The following is a 19,708-nucleotide window of genomic DNA, read 5'->3' as shown; positions in this document are numbered from 1 at the left end:
ATCGGCCGTTTTGATTGTGTGTTGCGTGAATACTAGTTGCAATTCTGAGACTAATACTACATTCTGAGGCTGATACTGCATACATCACTTTGCAATGGCGATCTGGAACAGATGGACGCAGCTGAAGGAGCTTATTAGTGAAAGGCCGACTTACCGGGGTTATTATACGAAGCTATACACTTTAAATCAATATAATATAGAGATGCACCCGATTTCTCAGCCAAAACCGATAGCCAGTTATTCAGAATCTGAATCAGAAGTGTGGCTTTCCTAAGGGGGGGGGGATCTCTCCCAACAAATGCTGTAAACTATACAGGAGAAGCTCTTGCTCACTTTTTTTTTGGGTAGACAATTAGATGTTAAAATGAACAACTAACACTAGCTAGATTCATGCATTATTTTCAGACTAAAATAATATAGGCAACTCAATCAATGTTTCTGGCCTCATAAGGTAGGTTTTCATCATAAACTTGTCTTCAGTACTTTGTCAATACTTTTATTTTTCAAAACTTCATTTACTTGAATCCTACTACTGGTCTAATCGCGCAAACCAAGGAAAACAAGGTCCTGCCATATCTGTTTTGGGTGCCTGTGCCTGAAAAATGCATTACGTGACGTATATAATAAGCAACCAAGGCCTCTGAAAGATTCTCAAAGGAGATCAGTAGTGGCCAAACCCTCCTTTAAGGTCAAACGCCAGTGAGTGTCTAAATAACAGCAGTCAATCGAGTGTGCAAATCAACCTTGCTTCGGGCTAATAGCAAGAACCTATCCATCCATGGATAGCAGAACAAACCACCGTATGGATCTCGGGCTGGCCTGGTAGCTTGTTCTGCGCAGCGTAATGTTAGTTATGTATGACCAAGCTCTCGCTCGTCCTGCTCAAGCTGAGTAAAACCAAATGGGCTTTGATACACAGTACTTGCCACTATTCTCTGGGGGAAAAGGTTTCAGGGTAATAAACAACTGAGGAACAACGGAGTAAGGCCTACGGATGGGGCTGCTAGTTTCGGCAGGCTTTGAGTGCCTTGTGCAAAGAAGCGAGTAGGGAGTCTTTGGACAAGATGTCTGCTGTGGGCAGGTCCTTTAACCGCCCCCAACAGAATAAACAACTTCGCTAAGCTGTTCTATAATACTGAGAATGTTCTTTATATCAAGTGCCTCACTATGCTGTGGCTATAAGTCAGATAAAGGATCAAATCAAATCAGTAGGGTCTGTTTCTAAAGCATGTCCTGGCTAGAAGAAAAAAACTAAAAAAAAATCTGGGTCAGACCAGTAAAATTAGGCAAAAGATATATAAGAATAAAGCATGAGTAAGTGTTAACTAGCTATATATATATATATCTCTATAATATCTATATAGTATATATATATCTATATATATAGTATACAAATTTTGTTTTATATTTTTGAAGGCCATAAAACTGCCATATCTGGTAAATTAAAGTAATGAAAATTGAGTTGGTTCCTTATTGCTTAAATTAAACCAAGACACGAAAAACAAAAAAAAAAAAAAAAACAAGACCATATACCGTCTGTGCGCAAAAGTTGTGAGAATTTACATAATAATATATTGGAAACTTGGAAAAGTTGCTAGCTCTAGTTGAGGGTGTTTTATGAGATCAATTGGGAATAGAATCAGTAATGTTATGAAGAGTGATAAGATTAATTGCTATAGTCGGCTCTCTTTGCCATGAAATTAAGCTTAATCCCAAAAAAAAAACCTTTCCATCTGCCATGGTTTTTTTTTTTCATTTTTTTTTTTTTTGGGGGGGGGTTTTGTTTTTTTTTTGCTTGCTGTCTTAAATGACCTGCTGATATCATTTCAGTAATCATCTTGTTAACTCAGGTGAGTAATGTTGAAGAAGCACAAGGCTGGAGATCATTCTGTCACGGCGTGATTGGCGTTCGAATGGAAGACTATGACATTGTTTAAAAGAGAGGGTGATGCTTGAAAATCATTGTTCATTCCAGTTGTGAACCGATGCATGGTGATCCTGCAAAGAAAACAACGTGCAGGCCATCATTCGTTGCATAGAAATGGCTTCACAGGGCAGGATATTGTGGCTAATAGATTGCAACCTAAATCAATCACAATTTTATCGGTTCATCACGACCATTCAAGGAAGAGGGGGTCAAAATTCCTTTGTAAAGAAGGGGCGTCAGGGTGCGTCAAGACAGTTCCAGCAAGCGCACACAAGGATCGTCTTCCTAGAGTAGGGAATTCAGCTGCGGTCGGGAGTGGAGTGCCACCAGGGCCCACCAGTGCCGAGCTTTGCTCAGGATGGCAGCCGACGGTAGTAGAGCGCATCTGCATTGCAACAGTGAGTAGCCAAGACTTTTGGAAGAGTGGCCCTGGTGTCCAAGAAGGGGCAGCAAAGAGAAGGCCACTCTCACAAAAACAACAAAACATCAGGGACAGATTGAATATTATTTCCTCTGCAGACAGTATCGTGAATGGGACTGCTGATGACTGGGGCAACAACGTCCATATTTCTGCCGAGGAAGCCCCCCTTTTCTATTTTATTTTTTTTTGTTTTTTTTTTTTAATTTTTCTTTTTTTTTTTCTTTTTTGGTGTTTGGTTTTCCTTTGTTTTGGGGCATCTGGGATAAATGCTTGTCCCGGAGATAGAAAAAGGTGAGCGCTACCATCAGTGCCTGTGTCATGCCAACAGGTAAAGCAAATATGGCCCTGACAACCATTTCATAGGTGTTGGGGTGCTATCTCATCCATCAGGCAGGACGGGGCTCAATCACAATTCTAGCCCAAAAAACACAGCAAGACCAACCCCATAAATGACCCATGCGTCACCAAAACACCCTCCAACATGCAACGTCTCTTCCAACAACCCCACAAACACAGTTTTGGTGTAGAACAATGCATTTTCCAGCACGGATGGAGCACCGTGCATAAGGCAAAAAGTGATAACTAAGTGGCTCAGAGGACCAGAATGTTAGAATATTTTGGGTCCATGGCCTGGAAAACTCCCCAGATCTTAATCCCATTGAGAGCTTGTGGTCAAATCCTCAAGAGGCAGGTGGACAAACAAAAACCCACTACTTCTGACAAAACTCCAAGAAGTTTATTGATGAGAAGAATGGGTTGATCAGTCAGTTCATGGATATTGGGCCCAGCGAAGTTGATTGAAGAGAGCAATGCCCATTCGAATTGGCAGAGGTCCGTGAAAAACGAAGGGCCAACACTGCAACTAACTGACTGCTTTGCATAATAGTCATGTAAATTGTCGCTTACAAGCCTTTGAAAACGTATGACGTGCTTGTGTAATTTATAGTTTCAGTACATCACAGAAACAACTGAAATAACAAAGATCTAAAAGGCAGTTCAGGCAGCCACACTTTTTGAAAACTCAATATTTATGTAATTCTCGAATCACTTTTGGCCACAAACTGTAAGGCATGAAGAAATCAATCATGAATTAATATAATGTGTAATTTTATAATTTAGAAGTAATGTCAATTCTAGAAGTGTATGAACTAAGTAATATAGTAAATAAATTACTTTATTTATTTATATTTTACATATAATGTGTTGTGTGTGTGTGTAGTTATATATACTATATATATATATATATATCTTATTATATGTACAAATTATGTACAAAAAAAAAAACTATTAATTTTATGTGTTGCCGGTGTATTTTCCTCTCTCTACTTATGAATACAGCTATATATATATATAGGTATTTAATTGAAGCCAAGTAGTGAACTGACATGGTTCAGAAAAGAGCCAAAATGAGCTGTGTTGTATATGGCTGTTGAAATCATTGTTGTTTTTTTTTTTTTTTCCAAATTGGTGGCATTTGATGGCGTTCAACAGAGCATATGCCCGGACGGTGTGACATTCTGGTCATCGATGCGAATGGCAACACGCCCACAGTTTTCTAGTCAGGTGTCATACAGTGTGGAAGATCTTCAATAATATGCTGGCTGGCGATAGACCCTCCTGCAGAGTGAGGACACAGCAAGACAGCTCAAGAAACCGTCACTTTGTTTATGAGAAGCCAGAGTAGGAGAGCATTTATTCGTAATGAGTGTTTTTGTTGACGGAAGCTAAATGGGATTGGAGTGTACTAAATGAAACTCGGCACTATTTTAGGTATTCATAATAAGCTTACGATTGTGATAAAATATCTGAGATCTGGATTTTTTTTTTTTTTTTTTTTCTTGAAGAGTATAAGTGAAAAATGCTATTGAAAAATGAATCGAACCCAGTCCTATTAGCTACAAGGAACACAAACGTATGGCAGGCAAATGTATAGCAACTTTTTAATGAGGATACGCAAGATCATATTGTAACCGGCAGCTAGATGAACTGCCGTGAGTGCATGACGCGACGCTGAGTTTACATCTTTAAACAGTACTTAATGAAACCCGCCATTTCAAAATGCCTAAATATTCATTTTACTCAAGCTTCCCCGGGTTGCTTGCGACTACTTTTTGTATTCATAGTTTGTTTTAACGTTTACAGTTGGATTTGGTTCCAGTGTTGATGTGTAACTGCTATTATCTACAAAGTTTCTACTCTTCTTTACTGACGTGGTTTAGAGGTAGAGGTTCACAATCTTTTCATATAATGAAAGTCACTTCACCACAAACATCTTTTCAAAAGCCGTAGCATGGGAAAACAATTGCAGATGGCGATTTCATGCAGTTTGGTTGCATTTAAGTCTTTGAATGGCTTTGTGTGTGGGCGTGGTGTGTGTGTGGTGTGGATGTGTGTGGGTGTGTGTTTGAAATTGTTCATGAAATTTTTTCATTTCTGCTCTCCATCAATATGTTTTTAGTTTTCAAACATTTTTTTGTTTTATTATTTTTATTGAGGTTGATTGCACTCTACTGTTTTTTTTTTTGTTTTTCTTTTTTTTGCTTTACAGTGGTGAGGGAACTCTTGAAATTGAATAATTATTTTAAAAACCCCTCACGTTATTTATTATTTATTTTTTATTATGTATTTTTTTCTTTTTGTTGGTAGTATTTTATAATCTTATGTCCTGTTTTGTTTTTTGATTTTTTTCTCCTGTGTATAGTCTCTGTGTTTTTTTTTTTTTTTTTCTTAACTGCTTGTTTTTTTTTAATTATTTTAGAAGATTTTTTTTTTTTTTTTTTTTTTTTTTTTAAAGAGTAAAGCTTCAGATAATTAAATTGCTTTAAATTATGCAGTTTCAAAGTAGCTTTCCCAAAACACTGATTTGTGCAGATGACCTGTCCATTCTGTTGCTCTCGTTTCTGTCGTCTTCTCTTTTGCCGCCGTTTGGTAGGTAGTGACACAAATACATCTGAGTCATCATCAGTGCGCTTTGAAAATTCACGTCAGCAACGTTTTTAGTTCGATCTGTGAACACAATGCAGATTAAATCAGGCGATATTTAGGGTGTTTATTCGGTCAGTAAAGTGTTGTTGACACTTCTGTAAAATACTCAACACTCTAGTTTGTAATATAGACGCAGTCATTGAAAGTCACTCTCAGAAAGAACAATGTGGACCAACTGTTTCAATCTGCATTGTGGACAGTGGCTTGGTGTAGGACATGGATGGGCTGACAAAAAAGTAGGGCAAATGATTATAAAATGTGCAACATAATGTGTGCTTTCATTTCCCTCAGTCTATGTGCATGACTTCACGGATTCTCTCTCTCAGTAACGATTCTCTCAGCTTTATTTTGGCACTCTGCTCATGTTCTGCTCCGCCTGTGTTTGTCTCATTCCGTCACGGCTGGGTCACGATTCAAAGGAAAATCGGTCACATAAAGGCCTGTAGTTTCTCTTGAAATAACAAGCTGCCCGGATCCTCCTGAAATGAGGTCACAGTTCACAGCTAGGTCACACCCGGGCCACTTGGATGTGTTTTATAAGCCTATGCTTGCTGCCTTGATGGTGTGTTTGTGGTGTGTGTGTGTGTGTGTGTGTAGGTACGGCGTGTGATATTTTTCAATTTTTCATACCTCAGCACTCCAAGGCACGGTGGTATACAGATCAGTGCTTCTGGAGCTAGTTTTCCCATCAATAAGATAGGCCGTGGATGGAGGTGAGCGTTCATGCGGTATTAGAAGCGACTTTGAATTAATTACTCTCAGGGTGAAAAAAAAAAATATTTTATTGCCCCGGTGCTTTTTAAGACGATAACATTCAGGGTTAAGAGTTTTACATCTAAAATGAGTCTTTGAACCTAATCAAAAGTCTTTATTTTTGATCGGTACCTGTGTGTTGAGAATTTATCCTGAATAATCATATTTATGCTGCTGTTTTTAAACCTCATTAACTACTGAGAGTCTAATCTGCATTTTAATAAGGATGGAAGCATGGATTTTCTGTTATGGTTGATTTAAAGTAATGAGTGTTGAGTTTAAAGAAAGAAAAAGTTCAGCAAGTAGAACTAAGACCTCATCTGTAAATATGTTGAGAAAATGGCATTTAAATATAATATTTTTAAAAATTACTGGGCTAGGAGCATGGTACTGTGGTACCACCTTGGTTTTTAAACCATGCATTATAGAAGTACCATGGTATTTAATAAAGTATACTACCAGTTAAACATTTAGATATGTTTCAATCATCTGTAAAAATGAAATACAATTGTGTTTAGAAAGATAACATGCCTGAAAAAACAAAAACAAAACACAATAAATAAATAAAGGGGCATGATATTTTCAGTCCTGGGAGAAGTCATTGTGTTATTAAGAAAAATGCACAAAATTACCAATGGAAAATTATATGTCAATATATTTAAATATTTCTATATTTAATTTTAGTTATACAATTTATGTTTAATATATAATTATTTCATTGTATGTTTCCTTTTATAAGTTGTTATAATTTGCACAGCTAGATAAAACAAAAACTGTCAAAATCGCTCATTTCAGGCTAGCAAAGCAACAAATTATGGATAACTGATATTTTTAATATATTTAAATGATATATGTAATATGTATTTAATATGAAATATTTCATATAATATAAGGATATATTTGTTTTAGTCCAGTTGTTTGTAGTTTTTGTGTTCTAGTTAAATTTTTTATTGTTGTTCTAAACAATTTTCATTGATTTGAAAAGTGCTATCTGTGTGTGCGTTCTCTTTAAAATCAGTTAACACAAAATCATGAGTACATTACCATAGCACTTTTTTTGGAAGAGTAATATCAAAGCTGTTTGTAACACACGAGATAATGAAGAATGTGGCTTAAAAGTAATAATTTCTCTGTTTCTTCTGTCAGCTGACGGGCCTCAGGACGCTTGACGCTGGTTTAAACGGCCTCATCACATACGCCATCCTGGCGTGGAGATCAGGGTGATTTCATCATCAACAACCGCACAGGGACGAATCACGTTAGCACCAGGGGTCACGCTGAGCGTCGGCCGATCCTATGCACTGACCGTCAGAGCGTCAGACAACGCCCCCGACCCCGAGAGGAGGTCAGATGTGACTGCATTACATCAGTTACATCTCTCAATTTTGTCAGCTTGTGTCTTTGGTCTTTTATTTTCTTTGTTTACTCTGCATATAGGAGCTCCATAAACTACGGTCTATATAGAGGGTCTGCCACCCAACAATCAGAGTCCACCACGATTCCCCCTACAGACCTACAACCTGGGAGATCAGCGAGGCCATGAGGATAGGAGCGCACCATACTGCTAAAATCTGCAGGTACACACACAGAGATTTTACTTGGAATGAAATATTAGCCTACTGTTTTCCTGCACACTGCACAGGTTAAACACTACAAAAACTACCTACTATCTAAACTATAGATATATACACGATATATTTATATATATGTATATATAATCTTATATATTATATAATATATATATAGCTGTATATGTATATGTATCTTGATATATCGATATATCCAATGTACATGTTATTAATACACACCACATATTATAATACTCTCATATCCTAACATATAGATTATTACCGAACGATATATATCTATGATATAGATACACACCAACATACATACATATAAATATTATAGTATATATATATATCATATAATATTTATATATATTTTAATATATAGTGTGTGTTGTAATATAGTATCTATATAATAGATATATTTATTATTATCCATATTATTATGTGTTAATGTATGGTGTCTCGCTAATTATATAATTGATATCGCGCAAAAATATGATATATGTTTTATATATGAAGAATTAGACTCTTCACATTACATGTGTTGTTACAAGGTAGGATGTTGATTTTTAATCTATTTAGTTTTTTGGGGTTGGGTGTTTTTTTCGTTTCTCTGGTTTCTTCTTTAATCAGTATTATTGGTTATCACGATTTGAGTTGACTTTTCATGTTGTGTGTCACTATAAAAATGATTTGCAGAATTCTTATTCCGATTAATCAAAATGACTGAAAACGTCTTGAAAATTCCATGGGTCCATAGGGTATGGTGGAAGCCTGGTCTCAAGCCTTTACAGTCCGATCAAATTATGAGCCAAAAAAAGATGTTGGCAGATACACTGGAAATAGAAGGTCAAGCTGATGCATTGCATTGTGGGAATGCAGTATCCCACGCAGTACTGGCCTCAGTTGTATACAAGAGCAACATTTTGATAAATGTAGTAGGGTCATCTGGGTATTCTGTGGCATGCAGGAAATTAGCATGACCTTACTGAATGCACAGTAAAGAATACTGCTGAAGTAGTATGTTGTAAGCCATATCGCAACATGATACTCAATGAGAAATTATATGTATGTTACATAAAATTTGTTTTTACACTCTACAGCGCATGTACATTTACTTCGGTGTTTGCACAGACAATACTGACAGATTTAAAGCATTTAACGGTTAGACTTGGATGTATGACGGCCACCTAAAAATGGGAAGATGAAACAGTGCTAAACTACAACAGCGAAAAACTGTGTGTGGCAAATGGTACAGTCAGAAGGCTTTTCAATCGACAATGTCACACATTCAGATTTACCATGGATTTACTGTGGTAACACTAACTGCACCATGGTAATTGTGAAATAAATGTGGGATATTCATATTGAATTGTGTTATATCATTAATGTAACCATGTATTAAATGTATTAAAGGAGTAATGTTTTTTTTTTTTTTTTATTTTTTTTTTATATAAGTGTGGCATTTGTGTATTTTATACTAAATGTATTTAGAACTATACTAGTTTTCATACAAATACTTAGAAACCATATACTACATTTTTACCATGGTTATTGAGGGGTACTACAGTATATTTTTTGGTTTACTGTGCTTATCATGATCCCAAATGTATGCGACTATGGATGAACAAAATTGATATATTAATCTGCGGGCCACTGAAACTGTGCTGAGGATAGCATCATCAAAGTCAGGAACACAAACCTGTTTCATGATTTTGAAACCAATATCACTTAATTATAATTTTGTAATTAAAATAGTATATGGATTTTAGTTACAACGCAGGCGCACAGACAGATTGGGGGTTGAGCTGTCCAAAACTTAGAAACAGCATAATCAATAACAGCAGATATCCTGAAAAATCTAGCAAAGGTGTAGGGTTATAAATTTATATGTGTTGTAAAATGTCACTGATTCTACATTTGTTCATCATGCCCTTTAATCAGATTTGGCTTTTTCATTTAAGTGCATTGTTATCCTGCAATTGATTTCATGATACATTGATTTTATGTTTCAACAGCCAGTACTTGTCTGTACTACTTGTGTAAATTAAGTGTGAATTGGTGTATTTTCACAGGCTACAGACCGTGAGCTGGATCCGATCACTTATCAGATAGCAAGCGGTGACCCGCAGCAGGTCTTCAACCTTTCAACGAACGTAAGTTTTCATTAATAAATAAAATAAATCAATTAAGAATGTACAGATCCTATAAAACTACAGTTCCCCTAAAAGTGTACCATACCGACGCTACTTGTTTTGCATTCAGAATATTCTGACCAGTACAACACAGCAACACTGACTCATCCAATTGCTTTAGTTTAGGGACGGGAATATCTAGTACATACTGTATATAACATATTGTCTATACAGAACATACATTTGCGTCTCTCTGCATGAGGAATGGAGGCATGACGATGAGACAAAAGCACAAACAAGCTTACTGAGTATACGTTTCTGTGGGTGGGAGAGATTGTGTGAGAAATTGAAAGGCTTTATTTTATTGTAACATCATATAGTTGGTTTATTTAATGACACTTAAGGCTGTTGTTAATAGTTACAATAGAGAATCCAGAGAGCAGAAGAGCAGTGCTAGTGCTTTATACATCTCATGCCTCATTTTCTTGTTTAACTTTATATCTTCTTTTGTTTTCTGTCTTTTCTTTTTTTTTTTCCATCTCACCTCACCTCACCTAGTCTGTTCTAAGTTTTGTCTCTTCTCCTCATCTTGCTTTGCTGTGCCTCGCCTTGTCTAATATCATCGGTTCTGTTCTTATCTCGTTTTATAATGTCTCTTCTTATCCATTATCTTCTCATCATGTCACCTTGATTCGTCTCTTTATGCTTCACTGTGTCTTTATCACTTCTTCTCTTCTCTTCTCTTCTCTTCTCTTCTCTTCTCTTCTCTTCTCTTCTCTTCTCTTCTCTTCTCTTCTCTTCTCTTCTCTTCGTCTTCTCTTCTCTTCTCTTCTCTTCTCTTATCTTCTCTTCTCTTGCTCATCTCCAACTCTTCTCTTCTCGTCTCGTTTTATAATGTCTCTCTTATCCTTATCACTCACTCATGTCACCTTGATTCGTCTCTTTATCTCCTCTCTAACTGTATCTACTCCCTCTCCTCGTCTCTCCTCTCTCCTCTCCTCTCCTCTCCTCCTCCTCTCCTCTCCTCTCCTCTCCTCTCCTCTCCTCTATTCTCCTCTCCTCCTCCTCCTCCTCTCCTCTCCTCTGAAATAAAATCCTCCCTCCCTCTCCTCTCCTCTGTGAAGTCAGTAAAAGAGACAGATGATTCATATCATCAGTAATATCATTGGTAGAAAAATGTCAGTGAAGAGGTCTTTTGAGGTGACTGCTGAAATAAAATCCTCCTTCATTGATTTATCTTACAAAGGATTTTTTTCTGTTGAAGAAACAGCAAAGACAGCTGAAGAGTCATTAAAAAGGGATGTTAAAATTTAAAGACTTTGCCTTGAATGCTGTGTGGTTGGCAGAAGGTTTGTGAGGCCAAAAAAAAAAAAAAAAAAAGAATCCGAGTCACTGAAAGTGTTTTATATGGCTGTTTCACAGGCTTCAGAGGACACGTTCAATATCGCGTTTGTAGGGGTCATCTGAAGAGGAATATAATTCTACACACACACACACACACACACACACACACACACAGACTCACACACAAACATGTGCACGCAGCACAGCAGCCTGCTTCTTATGCTGTATGTGACTGCAATGTTAACAGGATCTTGTCTGCCCACCCCCCCACACATGTGTGAGCTTCATTGTAGGATGAGCATGGTGAGATTTGCAGAAATCCTATTGGTCTGCAAATGATAATGGTGTCCCTGTGGCCGGCAGAGTTCAGCACAGACGATCACAGATACTGGTTGCTGATTTGCACCTGTAGCTACCAATGTTTATTTACCATCTGCATTGTTTTAGTACCTGATTCACCAATGGAATTATGCAAAGTCTGGTCACGACACAAACACACCCAAAACTTTAACCCTGAATACAATTTCCAAGGCACAATTTCTGATCCTGCAGGTCGTTTCTGAGTATGTGACTTACCTCATCATTATGAAATTAATCATAGCATTAAACAGATGGTTCTTCCAAAACTGAAAAATTCTGTCATCATTCACTCACCCCCCTAATGTTATGTTATAAACCTGTATGGGTTTTAAGAGTTTGTTCAGGCTGATTTTTTTTTTCTATGCAATGAAAGTGGAAGAGCCTGTCAAAATAAAAAAAGAAAATGTCAAAAATCATTTTAGAATTGTCCGTATAAAAATATCCTGTATTATTCATAACTCTGAATATCTGCAATAGCCTTTGTATATGGAACAGATATTGTGCACCTGAAAATTGTGCCCTCAAATCTCAATTTGTATTATTTGAAAATTAGCATATTCAAATTTGGTGCATTACGATTTGGTCATGAGCCCCCCAATGACTTTTTGACATCTCTCATGTGACTCATCTTGGAGCACCATATTAATATATACATAGTATATGTTTCAACATTCATATACATTTTATGGAAAAAGATCCATATAAAATCTCCCCATGTGTTTGAAGAAAAGAATCATAGAGGTTGGAAACGACAAAGAGCAGTGAATGACAGAATTTGGGTAAAGTTTGGATTAAAATGCTCATTTTTAATTTAGTTGACGAGATTCATCACTGTCCTCAATATAAAAAATAGACATTTATAAAGTCATAATGAAAGAAAAAAAAACAATACTATAGTATTAGGTACAATGATGGTATTTGCTTATATTGATCAAGGCAGTAGTTGGTTTCTGAGGACATGCAGCTGAAAAATTAATTTCATTTTTTTTTTTTTTTTTTTTTGTCTCTCTACGTCCCTTCCCAGTTTGCCTCTGTGTACTTTTTTTAAATCGCAGAAAATAAAGCAAAACCAAAAAAAAAAAAACAACAACAAAAAAAATAAATCAGATAAGCAATTAAATAGAAAATTTAATGAACATGTTTTGTGACTGTTCAGTATAGGTCTTCTGCTGCTGGCCAAACCTCTGGACAGAGAGAGACCATCGACCAGTATCGTCTCATCGTCACGGCAATCCGACGGCCACCCCAGGGGGGGTGAGACTGCACCCATCCCACAATATCAGCACTGACTGATTCAAACATCTGATCTCTTTACATCCTCTTGTCATATCTTTCATATAATAGTTTTTATGCCACATATTCATGTTGCATTAAACACATACAGTATCTACACAAAAGCAACCACAAACAAAGCTGGAAAACTCTGTATTTTTATATAATTTGGTATTCATGAGTTTATTACTTTTGCATCGTCATTACTGTCAAAAACTCCTCAGGGATGTTCTGTAATGAGACTCGATGCACATTCTGTTTAAACACATTCACCTTTTTTAAAAGAACATTTACTTGTATTATCAGCTTAGCTTCTCTAATGATAGATCTCCAGCAAACAGAAATGCTGGAGTGCTAAATGACTGCATGAAGCTCATTTATCAAACACAGGCTGATATCTGTAGAGCTGATGAGAAGGGAGTTTTCAAGAAAGATAGGCATGTAAAAAGCATTTTGAGACAAAAGGACATGCCTTAATCTTTCCCTGTGCCACATGACTTGGCAAAATGACTTTCATCTGGTCGCAAACAAATCCATTTAAATCATTTCCATTCCAAATCATGGTCATGGAAAGTGCAAAGCAGTTAATTAATCAATGTAATTTACTAGACCTTCACCTCTTTAAAACATGATAATGATATCTAATGAAATAATTCAGTGCAGCTCACGTTTTTGAGATCAAACAGGCTTCAGTAGAGTTCAGCACATTTGTTTTGTACTTGTCTTTTCAGTCAGTGTTTCAAGTGTGTGTGTATTTGATGGTGGTTGGTGACCTCCTGACTAATATTTAAAGAAAAAGAAAAACATAATTTTGTAGTGCCCCGGTTCCTGAACATATTTTTGCCAAACAACAACTCCATCTATGATATATATAAATACTTTTTTTGAAGATTTTTTTTTTTCCCTTCCTTGTTTTTTTTTTCCTCCTTTTTTTTTTTTTTTTTTTTGGTGAATTAATTTTTTCCATGCACATCCCACTGTGATCTAAACTCTACATGCTGATCTTGACTGATCTGTTGAATTTATATTCATCACTGTGTGTGCTATTTAAACTTTTAAGCCCCAGGAACTCAATTGCTTATGATTTAATTACATCTCTGTAAATGTTTTTTCTGGAATAGAGTCAGAAACTAAATGGTGACACTGTTTTTTATTTATTTATTTATTTTTTCTGGAGAAGTAATTTTCAATATTTAAAAAAGGCAGGATGAATGTCAGGGGTGCATGCTGTGAAAGGTTCAGGGTTTGACAGCAAGTGCACACTGAACATCAAAGTTCAGATCTGTTAGAACTGTGCTTTTTGTAGGTTTATAGGCACAAACAAACTAACAATTCCTCCCTAAATTTTCTTCAAAGACCTTCATCCTTCGTAATTACAGATTTATAAGATAGCGAAATCATATATAAGTATAATAATAGCCAATCTTATATATTTAATTCATTCTGATATTGAATTAATTTGCTATATTTGTAGATTTCCACGGCCACTGTCAGCATTGTCATCACGGATGTTAATGACAACGACCCCACCTTTCGACCTCACTCTACCCAGAAATCTGACCGTGAGGGAGGAAGAGGCCAATGTGTTCGTGGGTCAAGTCAGGGTAAGTTCCATAACAAATTAAATAAAGTATCTGTTAGGTGTGGTGAGATTTTTAGCTTCTGAGGGTCCCCCCTTAGGTTTACACCTGCCGCCCCTTTAACTGTCATTCCGCACAGATCTTCCCTTTCTATTGTTCCCTAATTAAGTCATGGTAAATTAGAGTCATTAGTCACCTTACAGTCAGTCCCTGATGACTGCTTCTGTTCCACCCTGCCAAGCGGTTAGATTTTTAATTATCGTGTTTGATTAATCATGCTTTGGTTGTTAAGAAAGATAATCAATGAAAGGATGCGTTAAGCTTTCATTCACAATGCCGTGTTGTCATTATGCGGCTCTTTACCACTCATTTGTTGTTCTGTGATGTCTTGATCACTGAGTTTGGTGCCAATGTGATGACAGGAGTGAGGTGACCCAACGATGCCTTCGTGCTTGAATAAAGTTGTGATTGAAATCATTCAGTGCGTGTTGACCTCATATGACACCAGATTGTTTTCATGAACTACTATATATAAAAAAAAAAAAAAAAAAAAAAAAAAAATATATATATAGATATATATATATATATATATATATATATATCTATATATATATATATATATCCCTATATATATATTATATATATTATTCCCATCATCTTTCTCTCTTCCATCATCTTTTTTTATTTCTCATCCTCTCATGTTCTGTGTAGTCTGTCATGTTCACAACAAGCAGGGCTCACCAAACTTTGAGGCCTCGCTTTCAAATTCACACACAGATCCCTGTGGAGATCAAAACCACCTGGATTCTTATTGTGCTGTGACAACAAACAAGCATACACATACAAACACATTACTTTACACATCAACAAATGCAAATCAGTGTGTGTTTCTGCTCTAGAGACACTTACAGCCATGTTGTTTGCCACAGGCTAGCATGTCCAAAAGCCTTAAGATACTGTTCACACTGAGAGCTTTCAAAGAAGGCTCTTCAATAAAACAATTACCTTTGAAGACAAGTACACTCTGGGGACAATTTTCTTTTGCCAACAAACCAATGGTTTTGTTATAAATACAGACAACACACACACACACACACACACACACACACACACACACACACATATATATATATATATATCGATATATATATATATATATATATATATATATATATATATGAGAGAGAGAGAGACTTTTAGATTAATACAAAAATAAATACAATAAATAAATGCTGTAAAATTAAATGCATTTTTAAATAAATGTTGTTCTTTGAAATTTCTATTCATCAAATAATCCTGGAAAACAATCTGTCACGTTTTTTAACAAAAATATTAAACAGCAAAATCATCACCATGAAGTTAAGTTGCAACTGAATTATTCTCACTGGATCAGCTTCTCTGTAGTATGTAATGTTGTATAATGAAGGAATGAACAAAGTCAGTACATTTTTGTTTTAACAAAATGAATGCTTTTATTTTATTTAATTGCATTGAACTGATCAGAATTTACAGTACAGTGACATTTATAATGTTACAAATGATTTATTTAAAATATTTAAAATCACATGGAAAACAGATATTTTAAATTGTAATATTTTCCACCATATTAGTTTTATTAGGTGTATTTTTGTTCAGATAAATGCTTGCCTTGCTGACATAAGACACTTACTTACTGAACGTGTGACCCTGGACCACAAAACCAGTCATAAGGGTCAATTTCTCAAAATTTATACAACTATTTGAATATCTGGAATCTGAGGGTGCAAAAAAAAATAAAAAAAAATAAATTCAAAATAATGAGAAAATCAAGTAGTTTTTAGCAATGCATATTATTAACCAAAAATTAGGATTTGATATATTTACGTTAGTAAGTTTACAAAATATCTTCATGAACATGATCTTTACTTAATATCCTAATGATTTTTGGCATAAAAGAAAAATCGATAATTTTGACCAATACAATGTTTATTTGGGTATTGCTAAAAATGTACCCCAGCAAATTATGACTGGTTTTTGTGGTCCAGGGTCACACACACACACACACACACACACATGTTTGTTTTTGTGAAAAGTGGGGACATCCCATAGGCGTAATGGTTTTTATACTGTACGAACTGTATATTCTATCGCCCTACACTAACCCTACCCCTTACAGGAAACTTTGTGCATTTTTACTTTCTCAAAAAAAACACAATTCTGTATGGTTTATATGCGTTTTGAAAAAATGGGGTCATGGGTTATGTCCTCATAAGTCACCCTCTCCTTGTAATGCCTGTGTCATACCCATGTCATTATACAAAGTTGTGTCCTGATATGTTACAAAAAAAACAAACACACACACACCACACACACACACATATATATATATATATATATATATATATATATATATATATATATATATATTCCACCTAATATTTTAGCATTTTGCATCTTTTATGAGCTTTAGTGTGTATGTAGTAACTGACTGTAAACGGTCTAAATGTACTTTTAAAAATGATCTAGTGAAGGCAAAAAGATGAATAATTAAAAAAAAAAAAAATGGTGAAATGTTTTCTGATACTGAATAGCAGTCAACAGTGACGTTAGAAAACAGGTTTTTAGTTACTTATTGTGTAGTGTTGTTTGTTTATTTATCACTCTGTTTACATATTCATTCCATTAGTTAATTATTGAGATGAGCAGATGGCATGTAAGTGTGCTGTCAGGGCGTTTGATCAGTGCTGCTGGTGAGAGGGCCATGGGCAGCACTTTCATTCCTCAGCACTCGGATGTGGCTGTAATTTCTCAAGGCTCAGACATGCTCTTTTCATTTCACTTATTTCCATTCGCCTGCATTTGGATTTTGGCCCTTCATCCCCCTCATCTTCCTGTCCCTCCTCTCATCTCTCCCCCTCTCTTCTCCTGGAGTCTGTGTCGTTCATGTCGCTAACCCGGCATGCTTGTCTAATAACCCCCCAGTTATTCTTCCCATCTGCATCTGTAATTACTACAGGAAGGAATTATATAAGGCACCTCTGAAGCCATTACAGCCGAGCGCTGCTCCCATGCGCACATACAAATGAGCCTCTGTAACCACACAGGAATTAAGATTAATTCAGCAAGTCTTTATTTCTTTGCCTTAAAGGACTGCCAGTAATTATTTAAATGTTCTTTATTTATTGATCTATTGTAAAGACTGTGCTTATATATATATATTAAAGAGTGTGTAAAATAAACATTACTTATACTTTAGATGTCAGCTTGATTCTGTAATCCTGTTACAGTATTTTTCACACATAAAGAAATGTTTAAAAAGTAAACTGTAACCAACAGGGCACTCAGTAATCTGGGAAGTTTGTGTGCATTGGGAGTCATATTTTTTCAAATAAAGCCAAGGTAACACTCATTTGACGTACAGCACACAGTGAAAATGACATGAATATGACAGTGGGCAACTGAATAAAGCGCAGCATAGTTTGTCGATTGCATGTCTCCAGTGAAGCTGCACTCTCCTCCTGTCTGCATTCAATTCGCACAAACTGTCTGTCACGCAGAGTAAACACAATCATGCACGAATGCGCACTTTACAAGACCTCACAGCTGCATTCGACTAAGTAAGTGGAATTAAATGTTTATTGGACATTCAAAGATTTGTTTAAATTATATAAATGCATATTTGCTGAATGCTGATGGTAAACAAGAAAGTATAATAATGTTTGCCTTTCTTTTACTAATAATATAAATGCAATCATTACAATACTTTTCTGTATACCTTTTAGTTCCATTGTTTAACAGTTATATCTGATTATTAGACAGACAGAACTTTTAAACATCGACTGTAAGCAGTGAAGAGGGAGAATGTGAGCACTGCGTGCTCAGGTGCTGCCATTCTCAGTGACGTCAAAATAAAAGTACCGCCTCAAACACATCGGCCAAACAGAAAAACTTTTAAGCCAATGTCGATATTTGAAAAATGCCAAATATCAGCACATATATCAGCCATCCATCAATCACAATATATAGTTGTCAAAATTGAAGATAAAAATTATATATGTCTAAAAATTATAACTTGATGGCTGCAAATCAAAACATTAGATGAAAAAATAAATAAATAAATAAATTAAACAAAATTTGAACATACTATACAGTGGGGAAGGTATTTATTTGATCCCCTGCTGGTTTTGTAAGTTTGCCCACTTACAAAAAATGAAGGGTCTGCCATTTTTATGGTAGGTTTATTTTAACATATAGACACAGAATACCAACCAAAAAATACAGAAAAAAAAAAAAAAAAAACGCCATTATATAAAGGTATAAAATTGATTTGCATTTTAGTGAGTGAAATATGTATTTGATCCCCAAGCAAACATGACTTAGTACTTGGTGCAGAAACCCTTGTTGGCAAGCACAGACGGTAAGACATTTTTTATAGTTGGTCGCCAGGTTTTCACACATCTCAGGAGGAATTTTTGGTCCCTGGTCCCTTGACAGATTCTCTTTAAATCCTTAAGGTATCTTGGCTGTTGTTGGCAACTCAAAGTTTCAGCTCCCTCCACAGATTTTCTGTAGGATTGAGGTCGGGAGACTGGCTAGGCCACTCCATGACCTTGATGTGCTTCTTCTTGAGGCACTTCTTTATTGCCTTGGCAGTATGTTTCGGGTCATTGTCATGCTGGAAGACCCATCCATGACACATCTTCAGTGTTTTGGCTGAGGGAAGGAGGTTCTCGTCCAAGATTTTACAATACATGGCCCTGTCCATTTGCCCCTCAATGTGGTGAAGTTGTCCTGTACCCCTAGCAGAAAAACAGCGCGAAAGCATAATGTTTACACCTCCGTGCTTGACTGTAGGGATGGTGTTCTTGGGGTCATTGTCAGCATTTCTCTCCCTCCAAACACGGCGAGTTGAGTTAATGCACAGTTATACATAACGGTCCTGTTCATGTGCCTTCTTGAGCAGGGGGACCTTGCAGGTGCTGCTGGATTTCAGTCCATTGTGGTGTAGTGTGTTACCAACGGTTTGCTTGGTGACTGTGGTCCCAACTGCATTAAGATCATCAACAAGCTCCTCCCGTGTAGTTCGGGGTTGATCCCTCATCTTTCTCATGATCATCCTTACCCCATGAGGACTAATCTGTGTTCCACATTGGCACATAACCAATCTGTGGGAGCCAGAATTCTTGCTGGTTGGTAGGGGATCAAATACTTATTTCACTCACTGAAATGCAAATCAATCTGTAACCTTTATATAATGTGTTTTTTATGAATTCTTTTGGTCTGTATTCTGTCTCTATCCATTAAAATAAACCTACCATAAAAATTACAGACCCTTCATTTCTTTGTAAATGGGCAAACTTACAAAATCAACAGGGGATCAA

The 19,708-nt window shown here is 36.1% G+C and overlaps 1 pseudogene; it reads left to right on the top strand.

The window, feature by feature from the left end:
* Positions 1–19,708, top strand: part of LOC109044957 — a 115,434-nt pseudogene that overhangs the window by 42,388 nt on the left and 53,338 nt on the right.

Source organism: Cyprinus carpio, chromosome A13 (assembly GCF_018340385.1).
Source record: "Cyprinus carpio isolate SPL01 chromosome A13, ASM1834038v1, whole genome shotgun sequence".
In the NCBI taxonomy this organism is placed as follows: Eukaryota; Metazoa; Chordata; class Actinopteri; order Cypriniformes; family Cyprinidae; genus Cyprinus; species Cyprinus carpio.
The sequence above is the reverse complement of the archived record's forward strand: the minus strand, read 5'-3'. Positions and strand labels throughout refer to the sequence as shown.